The sequence below is a fragment of the Spodoptera frugiperda genome, chromosome 20 (assembly GCF_023101765.2).
Source record: "Spodoptera frugiperda isolate SF20-4 chromosome 20, AGI-APGP_CSIRO_Sfru_2.0, whole genome shotgun sequence".
In the NCBI taxonomy this organism is placed as follows: domain Eukaryota; kingdom Metazoa; phylum Arthropoda; class Insecta; order Lepidoptera; family Noctuidae; genus Spodoptera; species Spodoptera frugiperda.
In genome coordinates, this window is record NC_064231.1 from 4,988,917 (window position 1) to 5,003,473 (window position 14,557).

Genomic DNA, 14,557 nt, shown 5'->3' on the forward strand with positions numbered 1-14,557 from the left:
GGCTTGATACAAACGCAGATACGGATACGGTGATCGGATACGGTGATCGGATACGGTGATCGGATCGGGCAAATGATACATGTCTGGACCCGCCTTAAAACCCACCCCGTTCCTTCTCCTGCTTTGAGCCAGAGCCCCGGTAACCTTGTACGTCGTCCGCAGCTCCGGAGCATACTTACATAAATAATCACATTTTAATATTAGTAAGAAACTCCGAGCATAGCCCTTTCTATGGCGCGTTGAGCGACCTTGACCCAAATAAAAAAACTAGGAGATCCGCAAAAATACAAAAGTCACCGACATAGGCCAGCGGATAAGCAAGCTGAAGTGGTAGTGGGCAGGGCACATAGCGCGGAGAACCGACTGCCGCTGGGGCAGAAAGGTTCTCGAGTGAAGATCGCGTGCTGGCAAGCTCAGCGTAGGATGTCCACCCAAAAGGTGGACAGATAACCTGATTAATATCGCAGGGAACTAGAATGGGTGGTTTTTAGTAAGAGTCTGACACTCCGTCCCGCCTCGCCCAAGGCGGTAGAAGTCACACACACACACAGATTTTACGACACACAGAGAGATTTTTTTCGAAAATCCGAAAAAATCCCAGTAATACCTACTTTGCCCGACCCGGGAATCGAACCCGAGACCCCTTGTTCGGCAGTCGCACTTGCGACCACTCGACCAACGAGGCAGTCCATGATTTTCCCCCTCAGAAAAAAGGGAGCCGCTGGATGCAAATCGCTTCCAACCGGCCTATCTGGAAGTCATTGGGGGAGGCCTATGTTCAGCAGTGGACGTCTTATGGCTGATATAATGAATATTAGTAAAGCTTTCAAAAACTGACAACAGTTCTAAATTATCCAACATTTTCATTAATTAATTATTAATCATTAATAATTACGTAGCATTCAGGTATTAATTAATTCATTGACGGATTGCCTGTTATACCCTTTGTAAGTCATAATCCCTATTAATTATGACCAAATTGGAAATGCATTGTACATTATACAAGTTTCAGTTCAGTAGGAGAATCCCGGCTTATTAGTCCGGCGAATAATACAATAGTATTCTAAATGTAGAACTGAAATATTAACGTACAGCGTGATATTTTGTGTGAAACCAATACAAGTGCGAGTACCTGCAAAACGGAATTAAATCTGGGTTTATTAAACATTATTAGCAAAATGTTACTAGTTAAATGTTACTACTAAAACGGGGTGAATAGATAATTAGATACAGAATATAATTTAACACATTGAACGCCGTGGTGGGCACCGGTGACCGATGTTAGCGGAGGATTTGCCTTCAACAGTTTTCTATTAGACTTAAAGATATCATTTATAGAAGAGGGATGATTGATTTAATTTTGCATGTGTTGCAGGCGTTCATAGGCTGTGGCCTCAATGGCCATCAAGTGGGCCGTAGGGTTTTTTGCCACCGTAGTGATACATAAAAAATACTTCTATTCACCCTATTCCTGTATCTATTCATTCATTGAATTCTATTCATTCCGTTTGATATCGTATTCGCACATTTAAATCTAAATAAAAGTGCTGATAAAAATGGCGATGAGTTATGACTCGTATCTATGCTAATATTCTTGCTCTAACAAAAGTAGATCCTATATTTTAGTACATTGACCTCTATTGAGAGAGCTTTTCTACCAAAGATGTGCTATGTAGCTATCCTACGAATGTAATAGCTGAGCTGTGAAACTGTGTAACCGTTTCCACTGATACTAAGCTATGTAGCTGTGCAATGAAGATGAGCCGCCTCAAAGTATACGATGTATCGATAGTAGGGAAACCATCCATAGCATGTATCTCTCTATATAAAAAAAAACATAGCTTAGCTGAGTCCGTATCCACCAGTGCTGAGCTATGTGTACCAATGAATATGATTAGTAGATATCAAACGCATCAACAGCAGTAGCATAGCATATTTCTGGTGGAAAAGCATCCTTACTTCGAGGAATAAGAAATATGATATTATGTTTTATGTTCATAATATGAGAAGAATAATTCATCAAGTATTACAATAGTCGAAGTGATGGGTTCTCATAAAATGAACTATGTAATTTGCTCGCTATATAAACTTGGAGATATTTTTAATTTCATTCCTTTATGTAATTTTTATGTGTAATATTTCTAGCTTCATAGGAATTTTGTGATAAATAACTTGTTGACAGAGTTTAATATCGCTTGCAAGATCGTCCTTACTTGCGGAATTTTGATGTTATTTATTACGGGGTTTTTTAATAAAATCTGCTTCGCGACAAAAGGAATCCATCCTAACTTTTTTTTTATTTTTTATTATTTTATTTTTTTTTTTTTTTTTTTTTGAGGGGGGAAATCATCCAATGACTTCTCCCGCCTTGGGCGAGGCGAGAGGGAGTGTCAGACTCTTACTGACTAAAAACCACCCCGTTCCTTCTCCTGCTTTTCGAGCCGGAGCCCCGGTAAACCCGCTAGGTTGTCCGCAGCTCCGGATCAGGCATCAGCCCTACTGGGCCCCATCTGTGGTGGTCTGATGGCTCTTTGAGGCGCGCGCGGAACGCGACGCGCCGCACGCACGGGTCTGGTTCTGTTCGGGCGATGAGCTACCCTTGCTCGCCGTCCGCAGGCCCGCACTTACGGTGGCCGGAGATCGTCCCGCGATCCCCGACGCCCAGAGTGTCTCTCGCGACGGCTGGGGCGTGAGGAGGTTTGTTCCCTCACGCGCCCCGCCTCCTCCTTAGCTAGCATGACTGCTTCGCAGAAGGAGGAGACGGCATCCCAGTCCCTCTCGCTCCGCACCATGGCTTGAACCAGTGCCGGGCGCGAGAGGTCGCCGGCGCCGACCACATCCCTGACCTGAGGACTTGGCGGTGCTCAGCCCACGCAGGGCACATCGCCACTGTATGTTCTACAGTGTCCTCCGGGCGGTCCTCGCAGTGATGACACCCGGGCGTTTCCTCCCGCCCAATAAGGAACAGGAACCTACCGAAACTCCCATGTCCGGTAAGCACCTGCGTCAGGCGGTAGGTGAGGACGCCGTGGCGCCTCTCTAGCCACTCCTCAAAGAGGGGACTTACCGCTGCAATGACAGCGAGCCCAATCCATCCTACCCTGACAGGATGATGGCGCAACTTAAAAAACTTTATTCTTTTATTCATCTTCACGTCTTTGATCCTTGAAGGGGTAGGCAGCGGTGCACATTGCGGCACATGATGCCGCTATACAATGTACATCCTCTTTTCACCATTTGTGTTATAAGTCTCATGTAATAGGGGGTGAGCCTATTGCCATATACTGGGCACAATTCCAGACTCCGTGCTAGTACTGAGAAATTTTTGAAAAACCGAAAAAAGCACCCGAGAAAGTCAAACCCGAGGCCCCTTGTTTGGCAGTCGCACATGCGACCACTCGACCAACGAGGCAGTCAGTCAGCAGTAAATGGTCCGCAATTTACTTATGCCACGTTTGGTGGAAAAGTCAATGACACCGTCAGTGTTAAAGAATTTTAGAATATACGTCATCTTTGAGCGTGAAAATGTTGCGTGCTAAACATAAGTGCTACTTTATTACCTAAGTACTTACCTACTGAATACATACAACCACTTAAGCAATGTTTCAGGTAATATAAATTCTAGGCATTAAAAGATCAAATAAAAATAGTTATACCATTTCTCGAACACAACTTCAAATATAGAACACTCGCGAACGTTTTCCAAATTCCAAATGAAAAAAAACGTTTAGCAATTAAAATCGTAAAGCGAATATTGCTTGCTGTTGGTATTTAAAATTTTAAAAAGAACGATCGTTTATTCCATATTCAAATATGAATGATAAAAAAATGGCTGGCGTTTTGCTATACCACGTCAACATACCTAAATAGGTAGACAGAGATGTACAATAAATGTAATATCACGGAATACAGAAACTAGTAAAATATTATATACGCATTTCAATAGTAATGGTATAAGTGGAGAGTAAGTGGCGAGTCTATTGCCATATAGTAGTTAAAATTCCAGATTCAGTATTATAACTGAGAATTTTAGCCGGTAGACGGACGCCACCCATGGACACCCGAAATACCAGAGGCGTTACTAGTGCGTTGCCAGCCTCTTGGGGTTAGGAATTTAAAAAATAGGGAATCGGGGATTGTGAAGGGGGATATTCGAGCCTCCGGTAACCTCACTCACGCAACGAAACACAACGCTAGCGTTGTTTCACGTCGGTTTTTTCAAGAGGCTGTTGTATCACTCCGGTCGCGCCGGCCCATTCGTGGTGAAGCTTTTAGCACTTCAACACAAATCTTTACCCAACTAGAAAACTGGAGCTAAAGATCCCCTTGCTTATAGATCAACGTAGCAATTCGGTATTTTATCCCGAACAAAAGGCAATTATTAGTTAATCCAATCACTTTACTGTTAATAAACAGTAAGTAAGTACCTCTATTACTGTTGCTCGGGAACTAATCGTACGTTCAGCCGAATTATTGGACCCGTAACGATTCGGATAAGCATCGCTTTTGTTCAATGATCTGATACTAGCTAATTCTCTATTAGACGAAAAACGAGAAGATCACACTAGCGCCATCAGGTGAGCAAAAAATAAGTAGGACCCATTCTTATAACAATTACGTATATGATTAATTGGGAGTATTACTTCGATCCGGAGATCGATACACCCTAGGACTCATGGGGCAGTCTGCACCAGCTTTATAGATATTTATTGTATTATTTTTACTTCACGGAATGCTATTTTTAAACTTATTTAGGTATAGAAAAAAACATTTATCAGTTATTATATTTCATTTATTTTATTTAGAAATAAACTACGACAATAACAAAAACATGAATAACAGGACAGTTCTTCTGAATTGCGCAAACATTTCGGCAATTCTTTTTTATTAATTTTTTTATAGACACAAATTGTATTTTTATACGTTTTTATAATTCAGTGTTATATTCCTTCTGTACCTGAAAAATTCCATTGATGTTATTTTTATGCTTTACTTTCAGTACTGGGCTATAATAATATGACTGAACTACCTACATTCTACTATGTGTAACATAATAAAATACGATAGTAAACATTTTAAATGGAATATAGTGAGGAACTTTATAGTTACAGCAAATTTCTTTTCACTGCTACGCTATACGAGTACTTATTACAAAAATGCGTACTTACTGAGATAAGTAGAGCAACCGTGCATCCACACAGCCGTTAACTTTACTGGAGCAACAAAATCTGTAACTTATGTGGCTTATAAATAACTTTTTGCTGTCGGATGTTGCTGAGTAACATTTGGAAAGGTTGATCTACAAAAAGTAACTGCGTTGTGGATAAGGTTTTTCCTACGGTACGGTTCCTACGGTAAGGGCTTTTCTAATATATATATTTCTATTAAAAGTTATGACTGGATAGTGACATTTGTACAATAAAAGTTATCTTGTTGCCTAGGGATAAACATCAAATTACGTTTTTATTGAAAAGAAATAAGACATTTGTTTCAAACTAGATGTACGGGTTCCAAGGCCAGTGTCTGACACTTAAGCACCTACTTAATTTCCCCGATCGAGCACTATTTTACATTCGATATTAAATAGCTCGGTCTAAGTGGGCGGTGATACTTGACGGTCTCTCAAGGAAAAAGTTTGACCTTATATTGATAAAATATTTTCAAATATTACAATATTTCCTTGTTCATTTTCTTGTTCGAAAACTTTTTGATTGCCATTGAAAATAACCTACTTCCGCACTCAGAGACATTTAATGATTACTTAAACTATTCCTAAATAACGATTTTGTATCGAAAACAATTGCTGAGGACTGGGTTAAGTAATCATTAAATGACTCTGAGTACGGCGGTTAAGGTTACATGGCAAACGTAGTTGAAATACTTAAATATCTACAATGGAAAAGGTCTTATATTTACATATGAGTGACGTAATAGGCCTATTACAAATAATAAGTATGAGTAAACAAAGATTATCCCGTCCATTAGGCGTCGGTCGTCAAAATGTTTGACAACCTTTAATAAATTATGCAGTCGCTGCTTAAATTATAATCTACATTTTAAATAATGTACGTTTAAAATTGTTGTAGGGTTATATTATTCAAATGTAGTTAAAATAATATTGTTTTAGTATAGACCTTTGATACCAATGATGAATTAAAGCGAAATGAGAGCTAGGATTGATCCACAAAAGCATACTCTTTAAAAGGATATCTTAGTTATTACAAACTTACAAGTTTAATAGAGAGTTTCCAAAAACATACAATATTACTAACATATACATATTTAACCTGTGACTTATTAAAAAACAAAATACCTAAATAAATCATTGATCCCCTCTGCTCTTTTGTACATACCAGATTGAAAAGTTATAATAACAACGCGAAATATTTTCCAATCTACCAGACTAGACACTAAATAGTGCTCAAAATATAGACTTATTAGTACACAGTTTGTAACCCACCTAATATTTTATAGGCCTACAAATCCAGAGCAACCAATAAACTCTGACCACAAGTGCTCATAATATTTGATCTATCGCCGATTCAAGATTTATTATTATTGTGGTTTTTCTTTCATCTAACACCAGATGCTATATTAGATACCTATTAAATAGATACATATGGAATTTTTGAATCGCATTCGTATATTCCATGTAAAAATATTTATTATTATTATATCGTCACGCCTTTTATCCCCGAAGGGGTAGGCAGAGTGGCACATTGCAGCACTTAACGCCGCTATACAATGCACACCCACTTTTCACCATTTACTTTGTAAGTCCCATGGGCACATTTCCAGACTCCGTGCTACTACTGAGAAATTTTCGAAAATTCGATAAAAGCCCAGCAATACTTCGCCCGACCCGGGAATCGAACCCGAGACCCCTTGCCCGGCAGTCGAACTTGCAACTACTCGGCCAACGAGGCAGTCCATGTAAAAATATTTTCGAATAACAATTTCGAGAAGGATTTGTTTGGTACAGCAGGTGCTTGCCAAAAAGATTTATTATTTAAATCAAATGCAGTTGTTATTGCTTGGTATTTTGTGTTATTTCTTTTTATTGTGTTTGGAAAATAATATCACGTAGAAATTGATGAATGTGAACGAAACGACAGAGGTTAGTCGTACGCAACATTTTTTATCTCTTTTATACACAGCTACGACGGGTTTAGCTTTAATGTACTCGTAATGTATACGTATGTAGGTATATATGGACAATGGTATTGTGAATCTAATTGAAAAAGAGTAACCTATGGAGTTTCTTGCTCATTTTTCTCTATAGGAATCTACACTTTGGAATGAGCAAATAGCTTCACTAGAGAACTGACAGACATTTTCAATATGTTGTTATTGTTAGTTATAAGTAATTTTGACTTTGAATTTAAATTCTACGTTTTGTTGTTATTCAGCTAAATTAAATTACTCAGAATTAAAAGCAGCTTTGTACATCAAAATTCTTTTTATTTTGAAATTCTTAGAAAACGTATTTAATTCAACTTTACTTTAAATCTATTAGTCCGGATGTTCTTTATTAGATAAAACCTCGTTACGAATTACAATTAGTTTATTCATGTGACATGGAAGCAAGCTGATTTTGTTTGTGTTAAAGAAGTTATTTGTTTATCTAATCTTTACATGTTTATTGGACTTATTATATATAAAATAAGAGTTTAATTTGAATGTTTAAAATCCTGAATATGCCTAAGGATTCTTTTTTTTGTAAAAGTCAAGATTAAAAGAAGTCTCGAGGTAATTGTATAATGGCAATGAAAAATAAATTATAAAACCAATAAATTTGATCGAAAAAGCTTTTAAAAATAAATTGGGGATCTATACGAATATCCTGTGGAAATTTGTTCTCGTCACGTTGGGTGCGAATTCTTGGAAATATTCGCGTCACGTATCTCTGGTACCGACTCAGTGTAGATTTTTGTTCATTGGGTGAGAATTAAACATTCTTCGAGGTTTGCTGTTCTGCATGAAGTTGGGCGAATTATACGAAGGAGAGACAAGTTGTTGACAGTGTTTTTAGCGTGGTATTTTTTCTGTGATTGCGGAGTAGTGGAGAGATTGTTATGACGTCATTATCTGAGTTACCCATATAGATAACTTTGAGTGTCGGTTATACGTTATTATGTCTTAAGAATATTTTAAGGAATTCTGGGGGAACAGCGCGAACGCAGTTCCCACTACCAAAAATTACGCATCCGAGTTATCCACATTAGGGATAATCGCAGGGGTCAACCCAATCGCAGTGCAATGAGAGGATCTCGCCCTGGGGGAACCGCCTTCTTGATCACGGTATCCCCTATGCCAGGTAAGTATGAATTCACTGCGGCGCGCGGCGAGGGTCGTTCAACGGCGGAGAATCTTAACACCGCGATTCAGAAAATGACGTCACGGCATAGTGACATCTGTTGGCGAATTTTGTAAGCTGTTTACAAAGCGACCCCTCGCGGACTTGGTCGTAACTAAAAATGAGGAGGGGAGATGCCCTGTTAACTCTAATTTTGCTTACATTAGAAAGGACGTAAGTGAGTACAATACCACGGTCTCTATGACATTGGAATTGGAACTAATAAGTATTTAGGACTTAAATCTTTCGTCAGTCAGTCCAAAGTGAGTTAAGAATATGTAATTCCAAAACAAGGTGTCATTCACATTTATGATTGGACACACATAAATATTTCCGGTTGATAGCAAGACTGTTGAATTTATAATGTATAAATTCATTATTATTTTTTAACAAATGGGTTTAAAAACTAAATGAGAGAGCTCTGTCCATCTTCTTTCACAGTTTACAATGGTAAACACCACTAGTCTCTTTTAATGTTCCGATTTTACTGCGCAATTTGTCTATAAGCGTTCTTAGGATTTTTATTGTACTTTTATTTATTTCCAAAGCAAGCATTAAAAGCCAAATCATTATTAATGATTTCCTGTTGTTAGTATTTTAAATTTAAAAACTTCCAGTAGCAACAAGTTAGTGTATGGAAAAATATTTAGGATCTATTCTTTCTTTAATCCGTACGGGTACTAATGGAGTCTTCGAGAGAATTAAAACTAAATATTTATATCATAGTAATTACGTGTATTATACATTATGTAAAGAGGTTTTAGAGATAGGTTAACCTCTGTTGCAACTCTGTTGCCTAATAGGAGCATAGAGACTACTCTATCCAAAAAAGTATTTTTGTATCCTAAACCTCCGTCCTATTCAATACCGTTGCGACTTCTGTGAGACCGTGTTTGTATCCTTAATGGCTTTCCTCCTAGTAGGGAAGCCATCCAGCTATCCATCCAGCACGCATCTTTCCATATAAAAAACATAGCTTAGTTGAGTCCATTTCCACCAGTGCTAAGCTATGTGTAGTAATGAATATGATTGGTGGATGCTAAACGCATTTACCAAATTCTACCATGACATCGAAATTCTCTGAAAATAATAGAACGTGTTAACCTAAGCATTATATAAAAACGCGACGTGTAAGTTACAAAAGAAATCAGCTTACATAATAACGTTAAATATAGCTCACAGGGAAACTTAATCCAATTTAATTGCTACACGTTACTTTGATTGGAAAGTGTTAATTAGTATTAAGCTTACATCGTGGCGCGTGGTGTTTTATAATATAAAGGAGGTAGCTCCTATCAACGGATTCGCTCACGTTCCCGGGATAAAAATTGGCCTATGTTTTATTTCAGATTATACTTAATCCATCTCTGTACCGATGATCACCGATGATCCGTTTCGTGGAAGAGTAAAAAAAACATTTTTTTTTATAATAACTTTCGTAAGACATAGATACTAAATTAACTAAAAATATAATGGTTTACTCACGTATATTAATGGAGAAAAGCTCTACTTGTTTCGAATAGACTGTGTGATGTCGCCGCGTCTCCGTACGCTGCTCATGATGAAGAGTCCCTCTGTGACTCGAAACTAGTAGAGATTTTATCCATTAATATATGTTCGTGATCGTGATTTTTTAGTTAATTAGTAACAAATATACGTAATATACATTTATAAAAAGTAGAATATAAGGAACAAATTATACCGTGTGTATAAAAATTGTTAGTCTTGTTGGTCGAATGGTTTCAAGTACGTTTGTCTAGAAAAAGACTTAGGGACTCTGTTCTTAGGAGAGACTTTAGGTAGGTACTGAATTTTTCAAATTCTTTATCGACATACATAGATTTAAGTCGTGAATTGTAGGTACTCGGTGCAATACCACCCAAAAGTGCCAACACTTCGGGGAATAAAACAAATGACTAAAATATTAGACAAGGATCCACTTGGCTTTGTACTTTCTTTACTTTTTTTTTTTGTTTTAGAGTCTCTTGTTGTACTAGAAAACTTAATGTCATCTGAATATATGGATCATAGATAGGTGATAACACCCAGGTTCCTAATACAGGGGTCTCATAACATAATAGGTGAAAAGTATGTGTATCTTTTAGTACGTGTTTTTTCCTACTCCTTCGGGGATTAAAAGCATCATGTCTTCTATTCTAAGTCGAATTCCTTAAATGTATTAACCTAACTATACCTTTAAGTATGACATCGACAGCCTATAAATGGCCACGACTGACCAAAGGCCTCTACTCACATGGAGGTACGAGTATTAATCACGACGCTTGCTTAACGCAGGTTGGCGATTTCAAACTTATAATTAGAAATTATAAGTGGGTGTCGAACCCGCACCCTCTTGCATGAGCAGCGGGCGTATAGTTAACTACAAAAGTACAGATATAAACAAAACTAAAGCACTAGTTTGTTGATCAATCCATCAGTCGAATAGTAAATGTGCTGCATGTCACAAATATTTATTCTATCGAATTTTAAATTTCGCCGAACAAATATTTGTGAGTTTGGCTGTACCTCGCTACGAGTTTAGCTTTATAATGTACTGTAAACATGTTTTTTTTTATGAAATTCTACTATTTTAGTAATATTAGGGAGCCTAGTCAATACAAGGTTATGCCCGTGGCTTCGCTTGCGTGTATTACGGACTTGGTATCTAATAAAAGTATTGAATGGATTTAAATTAAAATAGCGATAAATTATAGTCAGTATTAAAACGAGTAGAGACATACATAACAGTTGTTACCTTAGGTCTTATGTAAACAGTTTTTTTTTCTTATTAGCATATCATATTTTTTTCTGACATCTATTTCTAACGTAATAGGGTCGCTCCCTAAGTCAGCATTTCATGTTAGAATATTTTCTACGTATTGTAAATCCAATATATATGTATATGGGAGAGAAAAGACCATTGATAATAATTATTTAAGTTTAAGAATATGTCACAGTCAAAGTCAAAGCATTTATTTTAATTAATCCGTACGTTAATTAGGCACTTTTGAATCACATATAGGCACATCTGTCTGGCAGTGAAAATAGGAGCTTATTCCAAAGTGTAGTTTCGAATGGAGAAGAACGAGAGAGAAACTCATTAGTTACAGTTTTCAACAAATGTTAATAATCTCACTGATGCATTTGATCCTTTGCTATCATTCATTACTATCCACAACTTTAGCCTACATAATATCCTGTGTTTAAGTAATCATCTCATCAGTACCCTTAGTATGAGTTTGCGCGTTCGGCGCTCTGATTGGCCGGCTCAAATAAACCAACCAATCAGAGCGCCGAACGCACCCTCGTTTTGATTACTTTAAACGTAAAGCAAACTAGTACTAAGGCTTACAGTACCAAAGATTTAAACTTTGAAATAGGCTAATTAATTCCTAAGGTTGATTAAGAGAACTATAACACAAAGCCAGGCACAATTAATGAACGTTAAGTTGTTTTATGTGGTTGCAAATTGAACCATTTGTATTACAGTTTAAAGTTAACAATGCTATTTCACTTGGCAAGAGTGCTGGTAACTTAAGTTATACTTACGGTTTAGGTTTTAGAATATTTATTTTGTAGTCTTGTGTTTAGAACTGATCCTGTGAATAATAACAATATTAGGAAGATTTCATAATTAAGATCTTAACTTTGTTAGTACTGCTCTCCACTGTAACAGAATCCGATCAATCCGAATCAAAATCACATCTGTACCCTTAGTACGAGTTTGCCAGTACGAATGAACCAACCAATTAGAGCGCCAGACGCGCTCTCGTTTCTATCTCGTTAAACTTAAAACAAAATCGTACTAAGCCCTCTGAATATCTGCATTTATCGAACACTTCTATCGATTTGGTAATTCTGTTCGACTTAATATGAACCAATTTAAAAACACACGTTGTCTACCTACATTCGTAGTACAGTTTTGGTTTTAAATAGTTCTAAAAGTACAGACAAAAACGGGTGTTTCCTTATCACGCACACACCCTGTTTTCAACCTTTTTCTGAAAAGATGCGTGATATAATCTATACTATTGACGTGCCGGCATCAAAACTGATGGTCACAACATCAATGATTAATGGAACTGCGAGAAAGAAATAAACTAGCGAACTCAAATAAATCGGGTTATTTGGGATCAAGGTCGCGTTATGTGTTGTTTTTATATTTATTGCATCGTTATATACACATTATATAAATACGTTACATAAAGATCTATGTCTCTGATGACACTTTTATGATCGAAGATGATGTTATCGTAGTATGTTTACGTAGTATCGCGAGAAAGTGATCCGGTTATATCAAGATTTATCCGGATCAAGACTTGTGAAGTTGAAATTAATTTTTGTTTATAAAATACTTGCCTCAATTTCTGAGTCACTGGTGTTATGAGTCAGCCAAAAAAATTGTTGGAATTATAAATGATAAATGATATTTATTTCTGTAAATAGGTTATAAAACAACACTTTTACACGTCAATATTTCAAATAGCTAGATGAGGCCGGCAATATATAGATTTTAATGTTTGAACAACCCATTTTTTTTAAGTTTAGAATATAGGGATTCTTATTGGGTCACTAAAAAGTGTAAGAAGTCCGAAATTATTAAGCGTGTCACGGTGACTGGTCGTATTTTTACGAACGAACTTGAGTCTACTACGTCATGTAGTACAACTCACAGCAAAGTTTAAAATTTCATAGGTTTGTTTTCCATCACGTCTAACTAATAGCCTAGTGAAAAGTATTTGTTCCATTTCTTATTCATTTTGTTAAAGAAACTATTTAGCTCCGATAGGAAATGCCAGCCTTATCTAGTTATTTAAGAGATTGACGTGTAAAAGTGTTATTTTATAACCTATTTGCAAAATAAATATCATTTATCATTTTGCATTTATCATTTATCATTTATCACTTATAGCTCTGCTAATATACACTTTAAATGCTATATACTACGGTATATAGCTGAGTATTTCATTATAACGGACTGATGGCTATCTCAGCTTAGTACATGGTACACAAAGTGACCATATTCAACAATGTATAGTTTAGCTCGTGATATCGTTAGTTTTGGCGAGTTTGCCTGTATGCCGAGCCAAAAGTTCACAACGATAACGACTGTTGGATACTATTCGTCCGTTTATTGCATGAAGTTTAAACTGGTATCGATGGATTTATTTAAAATTTTCGGTTTTAGTTTAGTAGGCAAGCTGTTATGGATAGTAAGTTTATACTAGTATAAGTAAAGCTTATAAAATAGAGAGCATCCATTTGTATACCTTTATCTTATTAATTTTCGCTGCGCGTTGAGTTTATTTCAACCTTTGTTGTTGTTGCGTTGAGTTGTACCCTTAGTGCAAGTTTTCTTTACAAACTTTTCACATTCTTGTTCCATAAAAAACCCTTGCTGTCGTTACGATCTCGTTAAACGTAAAGCAACCTTGTATCAGCAAGTATCCTTGTAGCAAGCATCTGTGTATAAGACTTTATGCTTTTAATTGTTCTATAGAAAATGTCCTTCGAATATCAAAGCGTGTATCTATCAAAGAAGTTTGAAACAAGACGTCCTCAGTACAAATTTAGACCCTTCCGCTAAACAAAAGACAAAATTCTATTCAATATCGTACAATTATAGTATCACAAACAACTATGACGTCATTCTACAGAAACTACAAACCTTCGTATCATTAGGGTGACAACCCTATGTAGGTTGCCGTTGGAGCTTTATTCTAGGAACACAAAAACAGATGGCAGGACAATCGCTTTTCATAGTTTCATAGTTGCTACCATTTCTATGGAACGGTAGCCTTGTAGGTACTACAAAGGTACAAAGAAATATGCTCACTTGTAGGTCGGGGAGGTGAAATAGGTAGAATCTCACCCTCTAGTCTCTCTCTTCAAAAGATAGGCTATACCTTTTGAAGGGTTTTCTCCCATTGTGTCACGATAAATTATGTGATCTTATGTGAACTTATTAAGGTTCAAGATTTTTATCAATTCAAGTTACATGTATTTCTTTTTTATAACCAGAAAAAGCATTAGTAAATACGCATCTAATCTATAAAAGCTATGGCTGCCCCGCGTGTCGAGTGAACGAAAGTATCGCTGGGCATATTTTTTTGCTTTTCTCAGTAGTGGCACGGAGTCTGGAATTGTGTATATATGGCAATAGGCCTCCCCTTACCCTCTATTCCGTGGGACTTATAACAC

General features: G+C 36.9%; 1 protein-coding gene and 1 non-coding gene across 3 annotated transcripts in view; one reads left to right on the plus strand and one right to left on the minus strand.

Annotated features, from left to right (window-relative positions):
- LOC118282249 (neuropeptide FF receptor 1) overlaps nt 1-14,557 on the plus strand; it is a 155,791-nt gene that overhangs the window by 14,065 nt on the left and 127,169 nt on the right. The window lies entirely within an intron of this gene.
- On the minus strand, nt 8,164-8,325 carry LOC118262165 (U1 spliceosomal RNA). Its single transcript, XR_004782465.1, has one exon. It is a non-coding gene; the product is annotated as a U1 spliceosomal RNA (small nuclear RNA).